Genomic DNA, 24,166 nt, shown 5'->3' on the forward strand with positions numbered 1-24,166 from the left:
ACCTGTTGAAATAAGGAGTAAGAGCTGGGCAGCTTCCTGTGCTGTAGGGGAACTGATGGCCTGGATGGTTGAGCATCCCTGAGGACTGCCCTCTGGGAAAAGATCTTGAAATAGAATTCTCAGGGGGATAAGCCTCTCCTCGAGCCTAGATTCCTTGTTTCAGAGAGTCTGGCCAAATGGCCTAGAAGAGTCTTTTCTAGTACTCTTTGGAAGTCAATATCATTTCCCTTCCAGTTTATTTTTATTGAATCAGAGAATAGAACTGAATAGAAACCAATACCGAGGAGGTGCAGTCAGGGTGGCCCTGACAAGGGAAGCTCCCACCTCCTTGAGTGACCATGAAGTGTTTTTTGTTAGGGCAAACTGTGATGGTTCCAATAATGATGATAGATTACTGTAGTGATGACAGATACCAGGTGTCATTTCTGTGCACAATACATAGCAGGCCCTGTTGATCACAGGGTACGAGCACAGGTGTGTTCAATGCTTCTGAATCAGCAGCAGTGCCCATCATAGGTCAGGACACACAATAGGTATATAGCAAATGCTCACTGAATGAACAAGCCACAGAGTTCCATAGTTGTCATGGACTTGGACAGGGCCACGTTTATTGAGCTCTTCCCACGTGTGTGGCACCAACAATGTGTCATACAAAACTCAAAAGACCTCACCTGCCACAGGGAGTTTTCCAATCTGGGAGTAAAAACTGTAGTACAAAGTTGTCATGTCTACAAAAGCAGTGCCTCACAAGTCCCAGAAGAAAGAGATCACTTCATTCTATGTTTTTGCTTAAACAGTAGCCCTCTGCGGCACTCTCTGTTTTCTAATCAGCCTGTTCTGAAATGCTTCCTATGTTTTAGGACATTTTCTGCATTGTAAATCTCACCTCCTTAAAAGGAAAGCCAGATACTTGCTTTGCCACTTCCTTGCAGCTAGAGCATATTTACCAGATCCAAGTTTTGCCAATCAGACCCTCTGATGGAAGACTTCAATTAGGGAAAGAACAGAGTGAGGAAGCAAGGGCTGTAACCCATTTTCTGATGAGGATAACTATGGGGCACTTTGTTGTTAGGGGTAACAGAGGTGGAGTTTTGGGCTTCCAGGGCCCCGTATCGGGGCTGGAGTCTCTGTTGGAGCCAACCACAGTGTGGTCCAAGTGTTGTCCCTGATCATGTTACCTTCAAGCTTGGCTTTCTGACTCTCCTGGAGATTTTCTGAGCTACCCAATATCTTTTAATAAATTCTTTTTCTGCTTAAGGTAAGTGGAGGAGGTTCTGCTATGTGTAACTGAGAACCTGATAGATACGCCTCTTGGTTGTTGGTTGTTAAGGGCCAGTGCTTCTTGTTTATGTGAATGCAAATTAAACTCATTTGTTCTGTGATTCAAGGTACAACGTTCTAAGAGTTGCTAGGTCAGAATGAGCAAGCAGGTCCCAAATTACCCTTGAAGGAGTGAGTAGAAATCTCACTTCTGAAAGCTTCCTTACAGTTTCTGCATTCTAAATATACTCAGAATGATTCACATTAGTTTGCTTCTGTGCCTGTACCATCCATTTTTGGTAAGTACACCTGGATACCCAAGCCAGAGATGTGCAGTCATCCCAGACTCTTCCTCTCTCTCACCTCCCAGCCACAAGCTTCTAGAATTTCATTTCATTACCATTGTTTAAGTAATTGCTCTTCTGCACATCCCAACAGCTCTTGCCCTGGCTTAGACCTCCATTCATGGTATGTGTCTCCCCGTTCAGCTCCCTGCCTCTAGCCTCTTCACATTTCAGGTCATCTTCCATGCCACTCAATTTAGTTACGCCACTCTCCCTTCTAGGAGGAGATGAGTTTTCAAGCTTCTTTGTGATCTTGCCCCAGACAACTGTTTTAAACTCACTTCCTGCTACTTTCTCATCATCTCCTATGTCCAGCCACCCACCAGTCTCCAAACACCAGGTTCTCATTGCAGCATCTTAAGAGTGCACTGCTCTTTCTTCTCAAAATGTCCTTTATCAAATCATGCATCTGGCATACTCCTACACATCCTTCAAGATTTTGCGAGAATGCCACCAACTCTGGGAGACAGATTCTGCCATTTCCAGCAAAGTGAAGTGCTTTTTTCCCCCACTGTGCTCGCAAGGCACCATTCCCCATTCTTCTAGTATATCACTTAAGTACTTCAGTGTAGTTATTGACAAAGAGTGTATTTTTCTATTAGATGATGAGGATGTGAGGGGTAGACCTGGAGTCCTCTTCATCTATGAATCTCCAGGGCTGAGGATGGTGCCTGACACTTAGTAGGTACTCAGCTGATGCTTATGAAATTAATTAATCAATCAATGATAAAAACAATTTCAGGAAAGAACCTTGAAACTAATCTAAATTTGGAAACTAAACTAATTTGGGAACCTGCACTTCCAAATAGAGGCTGTTACTAAAGTAGTAAGATTCTATTCACTCCAACCATACATGTCTCCTCTTCACTGGGCCAAAGGCACCCTCACCCCCCAGGGGAATTTTTCTGCCCAGGCAGCTTAAAGGCAGACCCAGAAAAAGAAATTACATGTACCTGCTAATTTACAAACACCTAGATATCTGGAATAGTAATTAACACAGAGCTCACTAATAGGGAGTAATTAATAGTTAAACGTTGGCATTTAACAAAATGGTGTTTTCCCCTTTTTCTACCCAAGCAATGAGTTTAAGTTGAAGATGCTCAAAATGGCTTGAAATGGGAGGAAATCCTTCCAGACACCACGTGTATTTAAAAGGCAGTGCCACTTGTGGGCATCCTTCATTGCTATCATTAACCACAATGGTAACAGCAAGCATTTACTGAACATTTACTGCCAGCCGAGGCAGAGGTGCAGAATTGAAGGCAGGGCCACTTTCATAAAAGTCTCTCGTACAAAAACAAATTATGCCTGCAAATTAAATAAATTTGAAGTGAGACAGGTGATAATTCACAATCCAAAAAGACCCTCTGCTATACCAAAGGATCTCCCACAGGGCTGTTTTGAATAGGAAACTCCGTGAGAGCACTTAACATATCATTGAGTTTATAAGGAATCGATTAAGAACGAATTCCTTTAGAAACCAATCTATTGCATAATGGGGGTGTAGCTCCCTTTAGAATTGCAGCTCCAATTTTTGCCTTGTCAGCAACCTTCACACAGCAACACTATGCAAAGGAAAGTACATGGACAGAGTCTGGAACCTGGGCTTGAGTCTGGCCTTTGGCCATGCTGACTGAGCATGGGCAAGCTAGCCTCAGTGTTTTCATCTGAAACTGGGACCAACAATCTTGGAGCAAAGAGGTGAAAAAGAGACTGAATGTGAAGGGCCCATGACATAGGTGGTTGTTCATTCATTGGCTTACTAGGGCTAGCATAACAATTTACCACAAATTGAATTACTTAAACAACAGAAATTTATTGCCTCGCATTACTGGAGGTTAGAGATATGGGATCAAGGTGTTGGAGTGGTTCCTTCTGAGGGCTGTTCCACGTCTCCCCCCTAGCTTCTGGTGGCTTGCTGGCAATCTTTGGCTTTCTTGGCTTCTGTTGTGTCACTCCAATCTTTGCCTATATCATTATATAGAGTTCTCCCTGTGTCCACATCCAATACGACCCCATCTCAACAAATTACGTCTGTAATGACCCAATTTCCAAGTAAGTTCACATTCTGAAGTATTGGGGGTTGACACTTTAACATACTAATTTTGGTGGGGGACCCAGTTCATACCATAACAACTCATTATTGTTCTCAAGTCACTGAAATAACAGACAAACTGTGTTTTTCTGTTAGATATTTTGCTTTTCTTGGCTAGATGTTGCCAAGTGAAAGGTATTTTTATAGAAACAATAGCAAACCACAAAGAGAAGCGCTTGGACACAGAAACTCAAGGCAAAAGGGACGTTTTTAGCAGAGAGCAGATTGGGTTACAACTTGGGCAGCAAATCCAGTAACAGTTTCATTTATTCCTGCCATCCGTTTTGGGAAAGGAAGTGTATTCAGTGTATTCATCAGCGTTTTGGTCACATCCTCCTTACCACATTGAGGAGTACGAGGGAGGCCTGGCATTCTTCTTGTCATGACTCACTTTTTTGCAGGAAGATTTCTCACACACTGGAATAATCCTTCTGTCAGGTAGAGACAGCCCTCTGCCTCCAGAGTTCTGCCAAACCAGTTACAGAAACAACGAATCGGTAATTTCTTTCTAAGCATGGGTTTTATTATTCTCCCAAAAAAAGTGAATTGATGCTACTGTCCTATAGATTCTATTACCATTGAGTTGCTGGAGATTTAGAGGTCAGAAGCTGGAAGAAATAACTTTGGAGGCTTTCAAATCTGTGACGTACTTGTTTTGTGTTCTGGCCCGCACAGGGATCCTGGGCTATTTGGGTAGATTGTGTTAATGGCCCCATTTGTTCCCATCTTCCTGCGTTCGTGCATTTGGTAATGATCTCCCACACTGCCTTCTGGTACAGCCAGGTGTCTTGCTTTTGCCAAAGGGAGTAGCTTGAAAAGAGCTTGTGCTTTAGGGTTTATCCTTTTGCTGCTCTAGCAGCCTCTGCCTCTGCAAGCTCAAGCTAGCCTGCTGGAGGAAGAGACAGCACATGGAACCGAGACAAGCTGTCCCAGCTGAACCTTATTAGATTAGCCAGCCAGCTCTGCAGCTGATCACAGATGTATGCAGGAATCCAGCTTATATTAGCTGAGCCTGGCCCAGGCTGGCAGAATCGCCCTGCTGAGCCAAGCCCAAATTGCAGATTCTCCTATTTGTGAGCTAAAATAATGCTTTTTTTGTTTGTTTGTTTGTTTTGGGTTGTAAGTGACTTGGTTTTGGGGTGGTTTGTTATATAGTAAAACCTTACTAAACACAGATATTTCCCCAAAGATTTTTCTAGAGTCTAGTACCACTGGTAAGATCATGTGTTTTGGGATTTTGGAAGCAGTTTTCTATAAAGCTGGGTGAAATTAATAGATACTAGATCCTAGGCTAGGAGGTGGGACACCAATCATGCTCTCTGTCCTTTGGGAGCACAGGCTTTCGAGTCAACTGACTTCAAATCATGGCACCGTGTCAAGGTGGGGTAACAGGTATAATAAACAACATAAAAATCTCTGTGCTTAACACAATACAGATGTATTCCTTTTCCATGTCAAGGTCCAGTTATATATATTTGGTGTCTTATACATGTACAATCAGCTGTGGAGTTGGCTGGGGGCTGGTTAATATAAGAAAGCTCAGCTGGGATGTCTTGTCTCTGCTCTATGTGATATCTTATGCTCCAGAATACTAGTTTGAGCTTGATCATACTTATATATGTATATCTCTATGAAGAGATTCAGGGACTGTGATAGTTAATTTTATGTGTCAACTTGACTAGATCACAGGATGCCCAGATCTCTGATTAAACATTATTTCTGGTTGTTTCTTTCAGGCTGTTTCCTAAAAAGACTGGCATTTGAATCTTTTTACTATGTAAGAAGATCACCCTGGCCAGGCGTAGTGGCTCATGCCTTAATCCCAACAATTTGGAAGGCCAAGGACAGCCACTTAATTGAGCTCAGGAGTTCGGGACCAGTCTAAACAACATGGCAAAATCCTGACTCTACAAAAAATACAAAAATTAGCTGGCATGGTGGCGTGCACCTGTAGTCCCAGCTACTTGGGAGGTTAGGTGGGAGGATCACTTGAGCCTGGGAAGTGGAGGTTGCGGTGAGCCATGATTGTGCCTCTGCACTCCAGCCTGGGTGACAGAGTGAGACCCTGTCTCAAAAACAAACAAATGAAAAACTCCAGAAGATAGACCTTCCCAGCGTGGGTGGGCCTCATATAATCCTTTCAGGGCTAGAATAGAACAATAAGGTAGAGGAAGGGAGGATTTGATGGCTTTCTCCCTTAAGGCTTGAGCTGGGACATCAATATTCTTTTGCCCTCAACTCTGTGGCTCTTAGCTCTTCAAATCTACCCAGAGGAAAAGAAGTCATTATATGAAAAAGATATTTGCACACACATGTTTATAGCAGCACAATTCACAATTGCAAAATAGTGGAACCAACCCAAATACCCATCAATCACCAAGTGGATACAGAAACTGTGGTATATATATATGATGGAATACTCAGCCATAAAAAGGAATGAATTAACGGCATTCTCAGTGACCTGGATGAGATTGGAGACTATTATTCTAAGTGAAGTAACTCAGGAATGGAAAACCAAACATCATGTGTTCTCACTGACATGTGGGAGCTAAGCTACAAGGAAGCAAAGGCATAAGAATGATACAATGGACTTTGGGGACTTAGGGGGAAGGGTGGGAGGGGGCAAGGGATAAAATACTACAAATAGGGTGTAGTGTATACTGCTCGGGTGATGGGTGCACCAAAATCTCACAAATCACCACTAAAGAACTTACTCATATAACTAAACACCACCTGTACCCCAATAACTTATGGAAAAATAAAAAATAATGTTTTTTAAAAAAAGATAGTTCTGTTCAGTTGTCTTCTTGTCCAAATGCGTAAGTCCAACTCTGGGTGGATCAATTATTGCCACACACAACTCCTTTTCCAAATGTCTCACATTCTTACATTTTTATGTTAGTGGCACTGTTCTTCTCCCAGTCTCAGTAATCTTCAGCCCTTTCTCTTTTATTTTCTGTAGTTATTCAAGTTCTTTTCTTTTCCATCTTCCCTGGTTTGGACTCAGGTCAGCTTGCATCACACTCCCTATAACGCATCTGTGCTCTGCTGCCAAATGAACCTTCCTGAATACCACTTTCATAGAGTTATGGTTCCCCTGAGAATCTGCAATGCTTCCTGCTGCTATTGCATCACGACTGCCTCCCTTAAGGCTGGAGGAGGCTAGAGCCAGTGATTTGGAAGCTGCCAGCTTCCAATTAAGGATTTTTTTCTCAGATCTATGTCTAAGCCTCATTGTTCAGGAGAAAACATGTAAGGGGGGCAAAAGAAACACCGTTTTTCCTCCAAACCCGAGAGGGCTGAGCTGACCAATTTAGGGGCCCAACAGACATTGCTTGAATAAAGAAAATAACTTTTGGATAGTGTATGAAAATATAACTTCCTTAAATGACATAATTTGCCCATATTCATTCATTGATGCCACTTTAGTTATCTGTAGCTACATTAGCAAACTATCCTAAAATTTAGTGGCTAAACACAACTATCTTATTTTATATTTCTGTGAGTTGATTGGGCTCAGCTGGGCAGTTCTTTTGCTGGTCTCTCTTGGGTTCTTTAGGCAGGGATAGTCAGAAAGAAGCTTGGCTGGGACGCTGGGACAGTGGGGCCTCTTCCTCTCTTCCTGTAGGCTTAGAACCTGTGTCTCCCCATGTGGCCTCTCCATGTCATCTTTCAATGTGGTCTTTCCAGAAGGGCAGCCAGACTTCTTATATGGAGGCACAGAGTTTCCAAAAAATGTAAATGTGGAAGCTTCCAGGCTTATAACGCATAGTCCTCTAATTGGCACCATGTCAGTTGGGCTATATTTTGTTAATTACATCAAGTCTCAGGAAAGCCCAGCTTTAATGAATTCACAATAAAAGTGTGAACATGGAGAAGTGTGGCTCATTGGGAGCCATCTTTGGAGATGAGCTACTGCCTGTGGCTGTTCATGATTCATGACCTTCCCACATAAAAAATACACTCACCCTTGCAAATCTCATTCCAATATGGTATCAGCTTGAAGTCCAGGATATGGTGCACTAAATCATGTCCCAGAATGGGGCTTCTGGGATGAAGTTCCTTATGTGCATTTTCTCAGTTGCAAGGACCAAGGAAAGAAAAGGACAAGTATCTGTATCCCACTCACTAACATTTAGTTAGTTGAAAATGAGACAAGAAAATGACAATTGACTTTCCTGTTCAAAAAGAGGGGAAAAAAAGAGAAATGATCAGTCAATGATTCATAGCAATTCTGAAATCCAGACTGACACATGTCCCAATTTTTCTGACTTGAGGCAAGGGATATTCCTGATGAAGGCTCACTTTTGTTCTTTAGAAGTGGTTCTGCTCAGCTGTTGGTCTCACCCTCTGGGATTCGAGCTCTGCCTCTGAGTCATACTTCCTTTGTCAAAGAAATGGCGCACATTTGTAACTGCATATCTGTAATCCCGCTTTCTGCCCTGTGGGAAATTGGGGCCCAAAGCAAGAGAAAATTGTGGTGGCTCACCTCAAACATGCCTCAGTGAACCCTACCTCCTGGTACTCATGTCCTCCTGTCCCTCCCTCACCCACTGAATTTGGGCTGGCCGTGTGGCCTGCTTTAATCAATGGAAGAAGGCAGAAGGAACACAGCCAGCTCTGGGCAAAAGGCTTAAGAAGCCCTGACAGTCCTTGATTCTGTACTTTTGGGATTCCTAAGAATATAAAAAGTCTGTCTACCCTGCGGGAAAGACCACACAGAGAGTCCACATACAGAGGGAGAGGCCTGAGAATACAGAAAGAGGGAGAGAGGCGAAGTCATGCCAGCATCTCAGGTGAGTTTCCAGAAGCTCCATGCTATCTGAGTTTCCATTTCATGGAAAGTACACGTGAGAACCCAAGTAGGACTACAGAATAACTTCCCATGGAGCCCAGCCAACCTATGGAACTGTGAGAGATAAGAACATGAATGTCTTTTTAAGCCATTAGATTGGGGTAGTTTTCTTTGCAGCAATAGATAACCAAAACATATGTACTCACTCACTGAAAGTTATTTAACTATCCATTGGTGCCTGATATCCATCTGTGCCTGATATTGTGTTAGGCCAGATAGATGCAAAGCTAAATAAAGCATGGATTCTGAACTCTATCTTGTTTATATATGTTTGTTGGTGAAAAACCTTTGTAAATAGAACTATTTTAATTTTACATTTTAAAGGCAAAATATGTTTAAAATATACTTGTAGTGAATCCTTTCATAAAAGAAATAACTACTCTGAGATGTGTCATATTTTTCATTTTCTTCAGGTTAGACTTTTTAAATAGTGAAGTATACCTGAAGTTTTAAAAATGTAATTTAATTCAACAAATATTTTCTGAGTACTTATTATGTACTTCTTTTATGTAATTTTAAAATCTATGACTCAAGTGAGATTAGGTTGAAATTCAGGTACTGTTTTCCATCTGACTTCTATTAGCTCACATGGGGTTTGTTGTCCTAAGTTACTTGGGGATCCTGTTTTTGTCTATTAGCATATATTCTTGTAACTATTATGCATCCCCTGACTGTTTTCTTATTACTTCAGCAAGAACTACATTCAGTTGTTCAGTTTTTAAATGACCTAATTAGCAGCACTATTTTACATTCTCTTTATAATTCTGTCTTCAGTTGGACTCCCTCCCCATCACCCTCTCTTCCTCTCTGCGTTTTACTCAACATCCTGCTAATGAGTTCACGTTCCACCCTTGCTTGGCCCTCCATGAATTACTGTCCAGGCATTTGCAGACCTTCTTGCCTTAATTATCGGAGGAAAAAAAATCTCATATTGGTTTTTCCTTGTTAGACTCTAATGGCTTTGAGCTTCCAGTCAACTTACGGCTCATATGTCTTTGTTTTTCACAAAAACAGAGATCATAAAGCAGAGAGGAGCCCTGTATATCATATAATTTTACAGACGAGCACACTTTGGACCAGGGAGCCAATGGACTTGCTCACAGAATCACTATCGCCGAGGGCAGAGCCAGGACCAGAACCCAGAAGTCCTGGCTTCACTAATGCAATGAATGCACTGTGAAACCTCATCACACTGATGTAAACACACTCACTGATGATTGATGAGTCAGTTTTTATTTATAATTATTAATGGACTTTAATTAAGCCTCTGCTCTATTTTCAGTCTTAGGCTAAAACTGGGAGAAAGTAAGAGAAAAAAAGAGAAGTATGGTGGATTCAGAAATTGTAAATTATGTAGCAGTAGGTCATAGTGTTTTCAGGGTTTAGAATTTTGGTGAACATTCTTGCACCTCATATTAATGTATTCAATAAATATTTATTGAGCACCCACTATATGCATACACATAAGCATGCATGCACACATAAACCCAACACATATTTTCCCTAGAAATGTGTGAAATAGTGTACAATATCCTCATAAATATATTTATACTACATACAATTACAAGTTTCATGCCTGTTGCAATGTATCACAGATTTGTTGCTTCTTTGGGAAAATGGACACTGTGATTCATGGGTATTTTCTCTTTCTAATAATTCCCATGTCACCAGTTGTTAGAATCATCTGATCATTGTATTTCATAATAAGGGATCTCAAATTCAAATGTGTTCCCAGGTCATGCAATCAGTGTGAATAAGTGAAGCAGGCTGGGTGTTCCACAGGTAGAGGAGGGAACTGTGGAGCCTTGAGACCACAAATCCTGTTTAAAGGGGGCAGTTGCTACGTCAGATGGTTGTGGTCATGTGAAAATTCAAGGGCCAGTATTTGTAAAACTTCTGAATTTTCAAGGGATGCTGGAAATCTTTATTTTTGTGCAAAATCTCCTGAATTTTAAAATGTTGGTGATCAACTAAAAAATGTAAAACCACTGTGTGGGCCAAACTAAACATGTTTATTAGACTCAACTCCTAGGCAGTTTGCCCCACCACCCTGGTGTGTGCCTTCCTCATGGCCAGGGATAATGGTATCCAAACTCCTCAACCATGAGATTTTCTCATTTTCAAAGAATTCTGTAAGTAAGAGCCTTGAGTGCAGTGGCTCTTATTCACTGACCTCTATGACATGGTCAAACAATCACCCAATTATTTGCTTGACCAGCCTCTAGTTGATATCATGAGAAAATAAAAATCCCTTACTAGACTAAATGGGGAAACAGTTGCTTTTAAGATGATCCAAAAAGGGATTGCCTTTGCCTACTTTTTACTAGTTAGAAATGTATTAATTATTCTAGAAATTAAAATATAGGCCTGCACGCAGTGGCTTACACCTGTAATACCAGCACTTTGGGAGGCTGAGGTAGGCGGATCACTTGAGTTCAGGAGTTCAAAACCAGCCTGGGTAACATGGCGAAATCCCATTTCTACAAAAATATATACAAAAATTAGCTGGATGTGTTGGTGCACACCTGTAGTCCCAGCTACTTGGGAGGCTGAGATGGGAGAATAACTTGAACCTGGGAGGCAGAGGTTGCAATGAGTATTGATCTTGCCACTGCACTCCAGCCAGGGTGACAGAGCAAGACTCTTGTCTCAAATATATATATATAGATATACACACACACATATATATACATATAGATATACACACATACATATATATGTGTGTATATATATACACATACATATATATAGTATTGGCAGTGCCATCTGATGAGTGTGTTAGACGCCCATTCTTATACGGGTCATGCTAACACGTCTATACATGTGCTTCTTCAAACCCCAAAATGTTTATTCAACCCCCAAATAAGTGTCTGGTATTGGCTCAAACTATTCAGTTCAAAGTCCTCAAAAGTCTCTTCAACTTCAAATTAAATTTTCTGTCCTCATTGCTTGTTTATCTCATTTGTTTATTTGTCAAATACTTAATGAGCAGCTTCTGGGTATCAGATACAGTTTTAAACACTAACAATATCACAGTGAATCACAGAGACATAGCCTATTCTCTCATAAAGCTTACACCTACCGAGGTAGCTGGGAAGAAAAAGTAAAGTAAAGAAATGAATAAATAAGATGGTTTCAAATAGTGATCGCTGTTATGAAGAAGGTAAAATGGGGAAAGGTGATAACATGATTAAGGGAAGGCTATTCTGTAGAGTTATTGGAGTGGGAACCTGAATAGTGTGAAGTGGGCAACAATGCAAAGGTATGAGGGCAAAGGGTTCCAGTCAGGGAACAGACCTGGGCCAAAAGCCTCGAGGTAGAGATGGGTTTGAAGTGTTCAAAGATCAAAAAGAAAACTTATGTGGCTGGACTTCCTAGCCTAACTTCTCTCCAGCATTTGGCACTGTTTACAACCCTAGTCTTGGCACAGCACTTGCCTGCTTTCTGCTCCTCAAAATCCGTTTCTTTGTCTGGTTCTCTCCAAGGTCCTGAATATAGCTGTGCTTCCTTATGAAACTTATTATTTCAGATGAATTTTAGGCGCAGAGAAGGGGCAAGGCTCACTACCTTCTTCTTAAAACTTAAGGCTTTCTTCTCTCTGGAACCCAGACACATTTTGTAATAGTTCAGAAAGATGATGTCCTGAACTACAGTGATAGCGGGGGTAGAATCATTGGTACCTGATAGCCTATTAGGCATATGTGTGTAGGCCTGGATGTGTGTTGTGGGAGTGTGGGGACATATTCAGGGTGGGTGATCCCAGAGCATCAAACCTGAATAACTGGGTAGATAGTAATGCCACTCACTGAGATTCAGAAAGCAAGAGAAGAAGCAGGTTTCATTTAGTTGCAGAGCAGGGTGGGTGGGGACACATAGTGGAAGATCAGACAGAATGGAAAGAGTGTTAAAAAGAAGTTCCTGAATCTGAAGCTTTGACTCTAGGAAATGGGCTTTTACTGCCATCTCATATTGGAATTCCAAATTAGGGTTGACATAATGAGAATATGGTTTCATAATGCTACTGGACCCCATTATTCTTCTGTGTTAGAATAAAAAAATTTATAGATTGGTCTAGAAATATTACTCAACAATAAGAGAACTGCTTCTTAAAATCAGAATGCTGCAAATGTTAAACATTTAAAAAGTTAAAAGTTGAGGCAATTTCCTGAGAAATTCAGGCCAGAGTTGTTTGGTGTCATTTCAATTTTCCTTCTACCCAACTAAGTAGATTTTATTAGCATAATCATTGGTTTTGAGAATTAGAGGACAGGTGGTAGACATGGCCATCATTATATCCTGGATAGTGTTCATCAATCATTACACAAAATTTATTAGGCACTTACTACGTGCCAGACGTCATGCTAGGTGTTAGGGATACAAAAATGAGTAAGGCACAGCCCTTGCCACGAAATTATCAACAAATCATACCTGTGCTGAACTTTCAAACTAGTGGTTCCTTTTCTTAACTGACAGATATTGCTTGCTAAAATAGTCTGTTAATGTATTAAGAGTGTGTGTGGCAGGAACAGAAAATCAAACACTGCATGTTCTCACTCATAAGTGGGAGTTGAATCATGAGAACACATGGCCAAAGGGAGGGGAACATCATACACCAGGGCCTGTCAGCGGGTGGAGGGCAAGGGGAGGGAGAGCATTAGGACAAATACCTAATGCATGCGGGGCTTAAAACCTTGATGACTGGTTGATAGGTGCAGCAAACCACCATGGCGCATGTATACCTATGTAACAAACCTGCACGTTCTACACATGTGTCCCAGAACTTAAAGTAAAAAAGAAAGAAAGAAAAAAAAAAAGATTGTGTGTGAGCCAGGTGTAGTACTTTACTCTGAGAGGATGAGGCGGGTGAACTGCTTGAGTCCAGGAGTTTGAGACAAGCCTGGGTAATATGACAGAACCCCATCTCTACAAATAATACAAAAATTAGCTGGGCATGGGGGCACTTGCTTGTAGTCCCAGCTACTTGAGAGGCTAAGGTGGGAGCATTACTTGAGCCTGGGAGGTGGAGGCTGCATTGAGCCAAGATCATGCCACTGCACTCCACCCTGGGCAAGAGAATGAGACCCTGTCTCAAGCAAAACAAACCGAAAAGAGTATGTGGGACCCACTTGTGTTTACTTTTTTGCCAAACAGCCCTACAATTTCGAGAGACCGTAGGTCATTTTGAAAAGGGAAGGAATCTAGTAGTGGTCAAAACCTGCTTCTGATTATTTTTTCTTTAAGAGTTAATTCCACTTGGAAATAGTTTGCTTGGTTGTTACTTACGAATCTGCTCACTGGGAACTCTGATACAGTAGCTCGAGGGCCTGTGTTCTGGCATTTTGATGGAATGGGTTTATTTTTTCAACCCTGGACACCAGTTGCTACTTGTGAAAGACAGCAGAGGATTGAATCTCTCCCCTTTAGGCTCTTGGTAGCTCTGTAGAAAATCTGGCCACTGAGCTGGCCCAGGCTCTGTCACTGCCCTCCCTAATAGGTGTGTGTGTGTTGGGCAGGGGGTGGCGGCGGGGCGTGGTGTGGAGAGAGAGAGAGAGAGAGAGACAGAGAAATGTGCTTTAATTTCCTTATTCTCAGATGGGGATAGTGTCCTCTGCCTTGCTTGTTTCACAGTGTTGCTCTGAAAGTAAAATTATACAAAAGAGGAAAATGAATATGACTGTGCTTACAAAAAATGAGTTATGACAATTTAAGATATTATTAATTAGTGACACTAAATCAGTATTACTCTGCATTCCCCTGAGATAGTGTAATCTAGTGGTTAAGACCCTGTTTTGGCTCTTACTAACCATGTGATTTTGGGCAAGTCACTTAATTTATTTGAGCCTCCGTTTCTTTATCTGTGAAAGAAAGATAACTTTCCTGACTTCATGCAGTTGCTGTGAGGTTTGAATAACTTATTACCAGTAAAGTGATTACCCTAGTGTCTAGCATACGGAAAGTGTTTGCTTCATCAAGTGTTTGCTTTCCTTATTCCTGCCACGCCCAAGAAGACTACAGCTCTTTGCAAATGTTTTTGCACAGAAATGACCTCCTGTTCCTCTTATGACCCATTGAAAACCAAGAATATTTGCAAAATGGAGAGACAACATGGGCCCAAGGGAACAAAGAGTTGAAAGATCCTAATTTTAATTCTGGTACTTTGGCCAATTGGCCAGGTGATCTTAGACAGACTCTTTGTTTATGGTGGTTAGCATGTCTGCAATATACAAACAAGGGAGCTGAGGTCCTGATTCATCCCCCCAAGCTAAAATAAATGCTCAAGTGTCTCCTACCTTTAAAAACCAACCAACCAACAAACCAGCCAACCAATACTCAATCAAACATTTCAATAAAATATTTTCTCTTTTTGGTCATAGTCAAACTTCTTAAAAGTTGTCTGCATTAATCTCATCACTTTTTTCACCTGGGTTCACTTCCTAACAACAAGTGTAGCAGTCTAATTTGGCCTTTATCACTTTGTTACCCCTACTCTGGTTAAAATCTTTTCACTGACAAAACCAATGGACAACTTTCAAACTTCATCTTCCTTAACTTTTAGACACAGAAAAGAAGGCAAATGACCTTCATGGATGATAAATAACATTTTCAAGTTTGATTCCAGACAGCAATTCTTGATGCCGGAATCAAAATTGCCATTTAAAGGAACTCTATTCTGCTGAAAACATCCCATATTCAGATACAAAATGTGAATTATTCAAGTAATCAAGGAAACTAGGTCTACTAAAATATCTTACTGTGGCATCAGGCACCAAGAGTGAAGTCTGATGACAAGAAAATGATTAGAGCACAAAGCAATCTATTGCTTTGTTCTTATATGAAATAGTGATGGTGAAGTAGGCACCTGCTGCCATTTGTACCTGATGGATCCTAATACATCTAATCATTCTACCTCTGTCCAATCAAAATGTATTTGTCCTGTGTCACATACCATCAAACCCTTCTTTGTTAAGAAGCCTCTACAAAGATCAAAGCAAAATATAAAAAGTAGTCATTTGCCTTTCAACAACATTTTCAATGTATAATTTTAGGCACATGGGTAGGTGAGTATGGGCAATATTTTTGGTCATGGGTATCTTTTCCAAGCTCCCTGAAATCCCCACCTGGTCATTTGCCTTTTAATGGGACATTTGGTGAAGCTGCTACCCTGAGCTGAGTCAGATCTTTGTAGAGAAGGTTTATCATTCTGTGAAGCTGTCAAGATGATTAAATAGGGCTGTTGTGCAATAGGTCCCAAGCAACAGCAGCAATAGAGCGGGATAAACACTGGACTGGGAATCAGGGAACTGGTTCCATGACTCTGGCAAGTCTCTTCCACTCTCTTAGCCTTGGTATTGTCACTAGTAAAATGAGGGGCTGGATTAGATTATTTCTAAAGTCATGTCTAGTCAATGCTTCTGAAGTCGTTTTTAAAATTTCCTTTCTCTACTGACTCTGCAGCTCTCCTCCTAATTTCTTTGACCTATTTTTACCTTACCTGATTTTACCACTACTTTCCAAATTGATTATTTCTTATCTCTCTGCCTTATCACTTACTTTCTAGCTAATTCACTCAAAGATAAGCCCAGGAAATATGTATCTCACAAACAAATTGTCTTTTTCTTTGGAGATAGTATATCTCTCTGCTAGGTTCACAGCAGGGCAATTACATGGCAAATCTGGGATGTGTCCAGAATATTCATGCTTACAAAGCAAGGCTCTTTAGCTTGAACTCTTGGCCCTTTTCTGAAGTTTGAAACCAGATAATTCCACTAGACTACAGGGTCCTATAGGGAGTAGACTACAATCTCCCCATGCCTCTGCTCTGAAAGGAATTTTATCTAAAGATTTTCAAACTCTGGGGTTGATGAAACTGTTTATATATGTTTTTTCTTGCTCTGGTTCCTCAAACCCAAGCTAACAGAGGGCTGGAACCTGTAGGCTGTAGTGATCCACCCACTAAAGATGTCAACAAGAACTATACCCTCTTTCATGGGCTCATTTGGCATCAATATGACGAGCTTTTAAAAAATAAAAAAAGAAATTGAAACCCTCACAATTAGAAATACTGTGAAATTTCAGAACATCAAGGAAAAAGAGAATATACTAAAAACTTTCCCTGTAGGGTTGACAGATAAAATATAGGACGCCAGTTAAATTTGAAGTTCATGTAAACAATGAATAATTTTTTTTTTAGAATAAGCATGTCCCCAATATTTCATTGTTTATCTGAAAGGTAATTTTAATCAGATGTTCTGTATTTTTATTTGCTAAATGTGTCTATCCTAGTCCCTAGAATAAAGCTAGATCGCCCAAATATAGCATCAGTAACAGTGGATAGTAAAAGGCAATGTGAGTGCTGCTTTCAAAATTCCAAGACACAATCATTTTTTAACCTAGAATCCCATACCTACCCAACTCATCAATGAAGTATAAAGGGGAAATTAAAACATTGAAAGACATTCAATGACTCAGAAACATTATTTCTATAATAGATATCTTGGAAAATTATCCAGCACGTGTTCTAGTAAAAGCAGGGAGTAAATCAAAGGAGAAAGACAGGGGGTCCATGGCAGTATGACCCAGGTTCAGAAAATCAATGAAGGGCTACCTAAGATGACAGGTGCTCAGCAGAACTCAGGTAACAGGTAAGCTTCTTTGACTGAAAGTAACAGAAAATCCGACTCAAATTGGCACGAAAACAACAATAAAAAGGCAGGGAGGGCTCTTAGGTTGATTTAATGGTTCAAAGATCAACGAAGATCCATACTTTTACTGTCTCTCTGTTCTGCCATCCTCGGTATTGGCTTCTCCAAAGGCTGCTTTTCCTCTTGGTCAAGATGACTGCCAGAAGCAACCTAAGCAATGCTTTTTGTTTGTACCTAGTGGGAGAGAACTGACTTCTCCTTCTCAGAAAGTCTCTCCTCACATCCCATTGGCCCAAAGTGGCCTATGGCTGCCCATTCCCAGAAGTGTCTAGCAAAGAAGATGGAGTGGCTTTGATTCTTTCATTCAGTGTCAACTGTGTATGAGGCGCTGTTCTAAGCACTGAGGATAAGGCAGAAAGTAAAACAGACAAAACTTCCAACTTTTACGGAGCTCAGATTTAGGAAAACAGACAATAGACACAGTATGTAAAATATCTGTATGCTATATGGTGGCAGGTGCTGGTGAGACAAAGCAGAGGAGAGACTAGGTAGTATTTGGGAGGGTGATTAAATTTTAGGGAAGGTGTTCAGGAAAATCCTCACTAAGAATTAATGGGGGAATCAACCACACGCTTCCTATGACATGTACAGGACAAAACATCCAGGTCAAAGCAGAGGGACATAGAGCCTGGGGAGGGAGGTCTCCTGGGCAAAAGGGGGACTTCTTAGAATACTTGATATAATGGAAAGTTAAAAAATAGTGTTAGAATCAGGAGAAATAAAAACATGTGTAGGAAAGAAATTACACTTACAGAATACTACTTGACTCCTCCACGAATTAACGTTTACATAGTCACAATACTATAAATGCTGTTATTAGTTTTCATATTTTAGAATGAACTGTTGGAAAAAGTATGGATGATGGAATTATCATTACCAAACCAAATGTAAATGTTATCAACTTGAGTGCTCTAAGGTTGCAATCCTGAATATGGGAGGTAGAAGAGCTTAGGACAAGGCTGAGAGCACCAGTCTTCTCTTTGTACCCACTGGGGTGTTAAGAGAGACTATCTATGTTTGGCGGAATAAGAAGAGATAGTGTATGTTTATTACTTAAACTTTCAAAACTAAGCAAACAATACAGGAACTAAATATGATGTTATAATTGTATCGGGAAGTTGGGGAGGAAAGGTGGGAGGTGATGTAAATGAGTTAAATCTTACAGAAACTCATATATACCATAGAACCACAAAAGAACTACAGTATTTCTATGTGACTATAGAATAAACGTGTTGAGTGAGTGGGCTGACTTTGGGAAGGTAAGACTGAAGGTGAGAGCAAAAGGCAAACTATTGTTTTTGTTGCTAGTTCTTTGGCAAAATTTGACTTTTGAACTGTGCATTCATTACTTTGTCTTAAAAAAAGTCTGGTCTCCATTCTATAATTTTTTTCTATATTCTTAAAATTGACACATGCTTATTATGGAAAAGTTTGAAAATATGGAACATTGTAAACTATTGGTATATTTTCCTTCAGTCTTTTAAAATTCATTATATTTATGCACATTTGTGATTAAGTTGAATTAGGATACATTTTGGTGCATTCAAATTCATGAATCTAAATTGATTAGCTTAGATTCCATACATAATTTGTATCATTTTACATCTCCATCAGGATTGAAAACAAGAACAAAACAAACATGATGTTAAAGTCTTTATAGGAGAGATGTTTGACATTAAATAGTGGCAGTAAAATTAGCCAGTTCATCAAGGAAACTAGATCCCAGCAAGCTGAAGTCAAGTTCATGCTGTTATTCAGTGAGAGCTATTAACTACTGGCCGAAACTAAATTACAGATTTGTTTCATATCTGAAAATGATAACATAGGCATCTTATACAATGAAGACATGGATTCATATCCTGCCTTCCTCACTGGTGTTGGCTCCCACTCCTCCCCCCCTCGCTCAAAGCCCAAGCCACTCCGATCTAGCTGTGTATCTCCAAACACACCAGGCTTCCTCCTGGTTTGTGCTTCAGCCATGCTGTTGCCTTTGCTTGAAATCCTTTTTCCAAGCTAGTGGCCCTAGACAAAATGTTATTAATCCATTAAGTCTCCTGTGATGCTTAGCTAACTCCTTCATGAATATTTTGCTGCTGCTTTTCCTTGTGCGACCACTGAACTTGACCCATGCCATGACTAGTGTATTCATGGCGTGGAGTGAAGAGTATGAGTGTAGAGTCAGACTATCTGAACTTGGCTCCCAGCTCCACCTCTAACAGACCGTGTGAACTTGGGCAAGCCACTTACCTACTTTGATCCTCAGTTTACTCATCTGTAAAATGACATTAATAATAATACTTGCCTCAGTGGTTATGGTAAGAATTAAGATAATCAATACAGGAAAAGCACTTGGCAGGGTGACTGGCCTACAGTAAGTGATCAGAAACATATGCTATTATTGTTTGTTGTTGTAGCTGCTGCTTTAATGATTAGCTTGCATGTCCAGCCATTGAGTTTAGTGACTGTAACTTTTCATCTTTATCTTCTTTGTCTCACTGTAGAATCTGGTTTTGTGTCCTTGAAAAATTGTGTAGACTGATTGAATGAGTGAATAATTTAGAGTGAATTCAGCTACCTTTGCTTTTATAACTATTATTTTAAGGATGGTAGTTCTAACAGTAGACCTCAGAGTCATGCAAAAAGCTAACCAGCATTAATTCAATGAAGCAATATTTTTCTAGTTAAAACAAAGAACCACTTCCTGAATACCTTTACGTATTGTCAGCTCTGAGATGGAGCTGAAAATACAGGAATGATAGGGGAGGTCTCCTAGCAATGCAAGACCTTGCCTCTGTCCTATAATATTTTTTGAAGTCACAGAGAAACAGGTATTACTAGTCTATATAGATTCAGAACTAAATGGGATAATGCATTTCAAAGAGAGATGAAGAATTCCAAACCACAATACAAGTGTGAAGCATCATTAAAGTATTTTTAAATTATGTTATGAAATATAACTATTTGGGTTTTCCATGTTATTGCTTTACTTCTTTCTGTATAGGATTATTATTTATAGGCCAGGGAGATTTCCCTTGAAGCCCAATTATATTTAACACCTTTGCAGTGACGCATGACTGACTTATGACCTCAGGAGTAAGTTCTGATGGTGGTTCTGTTCTGACGAGGTGGCTCCACCTGTCTGCACCTTATCCCAGAACCAAAGCTCCATTTGCTGCACTATTACATTGAGAAGACACTTCACTCCCCTTGCAAGAGAATCAGGTTCTGATGGCAATTATTTGAGTCTGACTCTATGCAAGACACTTCAGTAGTTACTTGGGAGAGTAATATTTGTCCTGCTTATCTCCAAAGGCTGCTGGAAGACTCCAGTGAGCCATTTTATAAAGTACAAAGTGATCTACAAATACAAGGGTCTTATTATTATTAAAAACACATCTCATCTTCCACTGGAACGTTTAGATAAAGGAATGTGGGGTGTAATAAAGAACTAAGCTAAAAGGGGAGAAACACTAAAAAACTAATTACCAAATATCACACAAGTACCACAAAGAGAGTGATTACTTGATTAATTAATGATAGGAACCCTACATTTAAGTCTTTCAGTTATACGTGCATCAGTCCTCTTTGCCTATTGGAAAGGGGTTTATTTCTGCCAACGAATAACTGTCAAACCACTGAGGCCTAACTGATGTGTGATTAATGTGGGCTCTGTTAATTGTATGGCTGAGTTTTATGTATAAAGCTGTATCCTTGATTTTTCTCCTTTAATTTCCTCCTGTTTAATTGCTGGTCATAAAATTGTTTCAAATGTATCTACTGAGTCTGAGAGCAAGTTCTGCAACTTGAAAAGTGCCTGAGTCAGTCTGGGCATCTTGTTTGGTAAAACCGACTTGGGGGAACTCTTACGCTGTAAGATGAATTGCTGCTTGGCTTCTACTCCCAGCCCTGCTGGCTCCCTTCCTGCAGCTGCGCACCGGCACTGCATCTCATCTATTAGCATTAAGCACATGTGTAGCATTGATAATGGCAAAAGGCTTAATCACTTTCTTTCTGATAGCCCATCAGATGTGGCTCTATTCAACCTTATTTTAGACAGCTAGAGATGATGACATCTGACTTTCTAGTCTTTTTCGCATTCATTTACCATTTCTGTTAATATCACCTGATTTTCTTTTGGGGAAGTACCCCCCTGCCCCATCTCTGCTTTTATTTTCTGTGTTTCAAGTAGGGCTGGTCTCATTTCCCTGGCTCCAGAGCTAGGCTTGGACAATTAGAATTCCAGTGATTGGTTCGGGGATAGGCATGTGACCCAAGCTTGGTCAACTCTTGGTCAACTAGAGAGGCAACCCTAGAACTTTAGTAGGAACTATTAGAAAAAAAAAAATGCTCTCTTTTTCCTCTTGGGTTTTTAGATTGCTAAAATATTAAATCTAGGTCTTCTGGTCTCTTTGTCACAGCTAAAGAAGAACCCAGCTGAGAATGAAGCCAACACAGAGAAAAAGAGAGCCAAGAGATGGAGAGAGACAAAATCCTGCTGACATTGTTTGAATACGTGGATTCAGTTGTGCCTAAAGACAAGCCTGGGCCTGTCCTTTTCTATTATGTGAGCCAGTTTGAATAGGATTTTGTCACTGATAACCAAGAGTACTGATTCAAATGATGACGTTGGTCATGATACCTTTCTGCCTTACTATGTCATATATGTACAGAGACTTCAGAAAATTAGAATTAGAAAAATAAGATTTGGGATTTTAGAAATATATGCATATTTAAATGTATAGCTTTTTCCTCTAGAAGAAGTTTGCTTGGATCAAGTGGACATTTTCCCTTATGATGTTGGAGAGGTCAGACTGAAATAATTTGGTGACAGCTCACTGGTGGAAGGCACTCTGTACTCATAGGGGAGACCCTGTGGTTCATTCGTTCATTTCATGATTGGGTCCTGCTTATGCCGGGTGCTTAGGAAATGGCAGGTGCAGAAGATAGCTCAGTTTGCTTTCCTAGTGGAAATTATAATCTAATAGATTTTAGTGAGTCAAAAATCCAGGACGCATAGAGGTAAAAGAAATCAGCAAAATTTGACAGTAAACCCCTTTATCAATGTGTAGTACCACTTCGGGATAGACTATCATTTTCAAGGTGTGTTGATGATATGATTAGTTATAGAAGCATGCCTGATTCTATGCTCACTTTAGTTGATGGTGGCCCTAAGCTCTTTTATTTTTCAACCTTGAAAAGGAAAAGTTTTCTTGGAAAGGAAATTGAGGCAGCTCAACAGTAAAAAGGATTTAAGGACTGAAAAATACTACCCATTAATCCGATTTCTCTTTAATAATTGTTTTTCTTTTGGGGCTGCTAAGATCGTTGTAGATTTAGGGCACTTTTACTCCAGCAAGTTGTAAACTCTTTATGTGGTTGAACGCACTTTATCTTTCCCAGTCTCTGCTGGTTGTATCAGAAGCCAGAGTAATATTCCCTCAGTTCACAGAGGAACAAACCTAAGGCAGATAAGGCTAGAGGACCTGTCTGGGATGTCACAGTTAGAGGCTGAGACAGATCCTGATCCATCCTGATCCTTATGAGAAGCTGTTGTGTCCCAGAGGCTCAACACCCACACCTGGCTGATGCGCCTAACCATGGCCTCCCTCCCTTGCATCCCCACTGCCCCAAACCTGGCTGAGGTCTTAGTGTAACTTGCGAATTTTACAATTTCCTCTTAGTTGTTCTCCCCAGTGCCACTCCCACTAATCTATTCTACTCCATGTTGCTTCCAGAGGAATCTTGCTAATACACAGCAACAAGTACATCACTCCCCTGCCCAGAAACCTTCACAGTTTATTTTTTTTCCTGAAAGCAAGGTTGTTCAAACTCCTTAGCCAGGCAGGCAAGGCCCCACATGACTTGGTCTCCATCTAAAATCCTGTGCCTTATTTTCCATGACTCTGTCTTTCCACTCTTAGACCCATTGTTCCAGCGCAACTTACCATTCCCAAAACACATCCTCTATTTTCCTGTCCCTTTACTCCCACTATTCCTCATCTGGAATGGTTGCAACTCTCTCCCCGCAACTCCCACTGCCAACATTTTCACTTATTGAATTCTTACCTATCATTGCAGGCCTCAGGAAGAACCCTCCTCTTTTGTGAAGTTTTCTGAGATTTTCCCTTGCTGGAAGTAATTTCTTCACACTTTATATCCTTGTTATATTTTATTTGTTCCTGCATTTTTTTTCAAATTTAGTCTGATATTTATTTACATACTGGTCTGTCTCTCCTGATGGCATGTAATCTCAACAAGGCAGGGAACCATGCCTGGCTCTTCTTTGTGATGTCCATGGTATCTGCTGCTTGGATGATGACTGGCTTCTCTCCCAACTTAAAACTGAGGCTAAACACCTCATGATTCCTCTCACCCCCTGAGCCTTTGCAGAGGCTGTTCTTTTTTTGGGATGTGTGTCCATCCTCCCTGCTTCCTTCACTGTCTAGTTCACAACCCATAGTAAGAAATATACTTTAGATTGTAATGCTCGACAAACATTTCATGAAGTAATGCTAACTTTTGCTAATTTTCAGTACATTTTGATCTATTCCTAATTTTTTCCTGTTCTTTTCTGTTCTCTTCTACTGTATTCTAGTCCAGTCTGTTACTTCATTTTAAAATATGTAGTTGTGACACTCTAAATAATTTCCTTGACCTATTAAGAGGTTGCAAGAACCACTGGCCTAGTTGGTTTCTACTTATCTTTTAGATCTCTACTCACATGGTGCATTTATAGGAAAGTCTTCTCTTGACCTCCCAGGCTAGACTGAGCCCATGATAGAGGTTCTCATAGCCGCTCTTCTTCATAGCACTTTAATCATAGCTTTTTTGTGTGTGTAATTGTTTCGTTGTCTTTTCTCCCCACTGGATTCCAAGCTTCATGAGGGCACAGCTTCTTTGCTTTTTTCAT

Source organism: Macaca mulatta, chromosome 1 (genome assembly GCF_049350105.2).
Source record: "Macaca mulatta isolate MMU2019108-1 chromosome 1, T2T-MMU8v2.0, whole genome shotgun sequence".
In the NCBI taxonomy this organism is placed as follows: Eukaryota; Metazoa; Chordata; class Mammalia; order Primates; family Cercopithecidae; genus Macaca; species Macaca mulatta.